At 28.8% G+C, this 4,563-nt stretch overlaps 1 protein-coding gene across 17 annotated transcripts in view; it reads left to right on the top strand.

Annotated features, from left to right (window-relative positions):
• Positions 1–4,563, top strand: part of spri (sprint) — a 759,753-nt gene that overhangs the window by 611,081 nt on the left and 144,109 nt on the right. Inside the window, exon 1 of one of the 17 annotated variants that reach the window (XM_014426246.2) lies at positions 1,447–1,488. The exons of the other annotated variants lie outside the window; for them this stretch is intronic. The gene's annotated coding sequence lies outside the window, so the exon portion shown is untranslated. Of the gene's footprint in view, positions 1–1,446; positions 1,489–4,563 lie in introns of those variants that run through there. 17 annotated transcript variants of the gene reach the window in all.

Consider the following 4,563-nt stretch of genomic DNA (forward strand, 5'->3'; position numbering starts at 1 on the left):
TTATTCTCTAGAGTAATTTCTATCAAATTTATAATGGACCTATATTTTTATATACTTATATGTATATAGTTTATTCTTGGTTTTCAGAATCATTAGCTGTCATTCCTTTTGTATAGCATGCAAATATTATCATTCCTCTCTCCTTTTGTAGTATATTCTTTGCCCTTACTAGTGATAGGGCACCTCCAGTTTTTTTTGTGATTCTATAACAACTATATGCAGACAGACTAAACAGACATTTTTTGTTATTGGTACTCCTCCACTTAAATACCAATACGCAAAATATATAAGATAATCTTTTCTGGGTAATCTATTGACTGCTATTTCATTTATCTCTTTGTGTTTTGTTCGCCTTCATTTTGAGTTAGTGTTATTCTACTCTTCCTCAAACAGACTTTGAAGCTTCTATGTGAAGTCTCCAATCCTCAATGGTTATTCTTTCTCTTGTATGAGCTGCGCACGCTCTCCTTTTCCTGTATAGGCCGTCTGGTCTGCTTTTACCTTTGTTCTCCTGTTAGATTGCAAAGACGACCCAATGAATACAAACCACAATCTATCCGTTACCATGCATGCACAGCCCGAATTTATTGGGCGTATGATATTTTTAGCTTAGAATTCATTATGTTGAGGAGAAACACATATATCCAAAATATACGAACAAAGGAGTAATTGTATAAAAAATTAAGAATGAAAGTTTGTAGATACAGCTGATATTATTTGCTGCGATCTTCATAGAAAGTGTTTCATGGTTAACTATTGTCAATATTGTTCAAGTATAGTATAAACCATTAAGATTGTGGAATTTTTAAGTCATTAAGAGCTTAGATGACTGGGATATTTCGTACAAGTAGAAAGGGATAATGTGTTTGATATCTAAGTATCTCCCTTTCAAGTTATATATTTGTTGTTTTTGTCTTTTTTTTTTACTGATCTGTATTTATTTATTTAACTATAAATTTCCAGTTTTCAATTGTTGAAAAGACTATTTTTTTTATTTGTATTATTTTTTGCCGGAATAAATTATCCTGGAGTGAAGTAATGGAAAGAGAAGATGAATGATAAACAGAAAAAAAGCGACAATTAGAGACACTAAAAATTGATATAACAAAAATGATGAAAACACTTAAGTTGACATAATGAGAAAAAAAAAAGTTAATAATAGGCACACTGCCTGAAAAGGTCTTCTAATTATGAAATGAAGATGAAATGTAATAAATAGAGTAATTTCTATTGGAAAAAAAGTTATACAAATATTTTTTGTAATACAACATATTTTATTTTTATTTTATTCCATTGATAATTATTCAAGTAGCTCTTGAACCCCTCTTTAATTTTATAACCAACGTTTAAATTTATTCTAATTACAAATTATAATTTATTTATAATAAAGGATTTAATAATAAGGTGGGAAAAATTGCTTACTTATTTTTCTTCTGTTGCAGGTATGCTTCTGTTCATAAATTACGGAATAAGAAAAGTAGATCTAAGGTAAGCTAGAGTATAATATGACAGATCAATAACTTCCAGTATTCTATTACTTCCCTGTGTTTATTATTTTTAGAATAAATATTATCTATTTCTTTACCGAATATTAAGGATTTACTTATTAAAAATAAATGAATCTGTACTGCGGCAACACATAAACGCTTAAGGGTGCAATATCTTGTAAGGAATTACTGTTACTACACCAACTGTTGTGTAAAGAGGTGATTTGGTCAGAATCTTGACCACCAGCTTTTCACTCAAATAAGGGTACCCACTTTATAAGGCTGGGTGGACCCCGGAGGATTACCGAACCCACAGAGCTGACTCACGGCTCAGTTCAATTCAAAATAATTATCTAACACAGCCTGATTCTAACCCGGGTCCTTGGCGTTGTAGCACAGTGACTTACCAATAAGCTACCTTCCCCCCCAATCCCATTTCTTTACTTATTTGTATGCTGATTTAACAAAAGGTTCAAAGATGTATTGTTTGTGTTTTAAAGCCAAGCTATTGGATACGGCTATTATAAAAATAAGGTTTTAAAATATCAAAACCCAAAAATATATATTTAAAAAAAAAATATATAATCAGTACCGCTACGACCAATGAAAGGTCACGGGTTCAGTACTTAGAGAAAGTACTGTTATTAGATCAACGGTCGTGCAAGGAGGCGATTTAAAAAATATACTTGTTAATATTTTCAGTTGTAAAAACAAATTCTATAAGTAACTATATTTTATAATTCATATGAATATTCTAAGTTCTAAAGAAACTACATACGACCTCTCAATTATTAAACATCTGATGTACAATGTTAACAAATATTTGGCTTGCGTATTTTGGGAGATTTTAATGGAAATCTTTTTTGGACAATTTTATTTGTGATGTATTAGGATTCTCTGAGAATGTCAAGTAGAATTGTAGATTGTAAGGATTGAATATAGTGGAAATAAAATGATTTCGAAAAGCTACAATCTTCTAATCCTTATTTCCAGACATGCATCATTGTAGTGCATTGATAGAGTTACTGTATAATACAGTTGGAAATATTAACGTCTGCATAAATGCTCGATTAATTAAAATTGACGGGTAGTGTCTTATCAGCATCCTTCTATGAATTTTTTTTTTTTTGGAAAAGGGCGATAAAAACAATTTTTAATAAGCCTCTGTATTGGATTTATCTTCCTATTACCCCCATTATTCTTCCACTTCCTTCTAGATCCACAAATGTCCAGATGACATCATCAGTAGTGAATCCGTTAAGCATGAAATAGAAGAATATTATTAAAGGACACAGTTGGACTTAATGACGGAGGTTTACGACATAAGGTATTATTTTATTTATTTTGATACATCAAAGACTAATCTTATATATATTTTTGTTATATTTCGATTACATCATATTTTTCATATGTTTGCCCTTTTTGTTCTTATTTTTAAGGGAAAAAAAACCTCAAAACTTTTTTATCTCTTTATTTACTTTAGACAACGTTTCAGACATTCATCCATTATCTAGTCCAATATACAATTATATTAGAAAATGTTAGATTATATTAATTATTATTATTATAACATTCAATATTAAATTTATATTATTGACAACTATAGTATTTGTTGTTTATTAATAACAATCATTACATTAATTGAGAAAATCCAATTATTATTACATTTTTATGTAATAACCTTAATTATTATTTTTTAGATATTTTCTTTAACGGATTTGTTTTGATTTCATAAATATGTAATTTTTTTCTAAAATTAATATTTTTTCAAAATTGATTAATTATGTATATTATTTTAATTTTTAATAATATTTATTTTTGTACTTATATACCATCTATTTGTCCCATTCCTGCATATTGGACCGTGTTAATTTATTTATTGAAAATGTATATCCTAACTCCACCTCTATTTATTATTTATTTTTTTCACGCATGCTAATTATGTCAGCATAATGACCGACCAGGACACTGTTTCACAATGAAAGCTAATAGTATTGGTTGATAAATACAAGTATAGAAACAACGTGGTAATAACATTAATTCTTATTTTTTTCATAATAGGAATGACTACTAGTTTATTACAGGAGTTTAAAAGTACTAAAGTGCAAATCATTGTAATTGTATTAAATTAAATCTACAACACTAATAGTATTTGTTTGTACTTCATTATGAAATTGTTTGTAAAAATTGAAAATTATTGTATTTATTATTATTTTAGTGATGTATACAGATTCCAGCTGTTTTTGCTATTATAATTTTCTTAATAAAAAGTTCTCACTGGTGCTCAACCCATATTTAATACAAAACAAAAAATCAGGCCGAGAAAAAAGGCAATTTATTGTCGTCGATCGTTCAGAAATGGTGATTCATCTTCGATTTATTGATCGTTATGAGTTATCCCGTTCTCAACTTTTATGTCAAGTTATATAGCCGGAGAGACATTGGACGTTCTAACTACTGGACACTGCAAACGACTATGAACTGAGTTTAATTGCTGCAGTAAATTGTTCTAAACTGCCGGACCCTAAGCGATTTAAAATATCCGAGACCATTCCCGTCGCTAACGACTTTAGTACTTCGGCCACCTCCTTCTCAACATAACTTTATGTAGTTATCTACATTGATAGAAATTTCTTGTGTAAATAAACATCTCGAAAGAGACCCTAAATTTGCGTTTCAGTTATTTAAAACCCAAAATTACCAATATATGCCTGTAAAAAGTGAAGCTGAACGGGTTATGAATTTATGGTCTCACATACTAGTAAAATACTTATTGATGTTGTTTGTATAGATACTTAAAAAATATTGCACTATCTGTAAAAATAAGAATTACTTTTAGGTCGGCCATAGCTTATAACATTATCAATTTAGGTGAACAAAATTATTTTAAACAATTTCATGACTTTTAATGTTCAAAAACAATAAGTATATCTTTCCTAATTATAATTTTCCAATTTATCTTACTAAAGTAAAAAATTAATTTTTGTCGAAAACGGACGTTGCAGTGAAAGAAAAGACCTATCTACTTGAATATGTCTAGTTGAACATTCTGTTTTTTTTTACAAAAAAAAATATA

Source organism: Halyomorpha halys, unplaced genomic scaffold, assembly GCF_000696795.3.
Source record: "Halyomorpha halys isolate HHAL.00 unplaced genomic scaffold, Hhal_1.1 Scaffold29.1, whole genome shotgun sequence".
NCBI classification, from domain to species: Eukaryota; Metazoa; Arthropoda; class Insecta; order Hemiptera; family Pentatomidae; genus Halyomorpha; species Halyomorpha halys.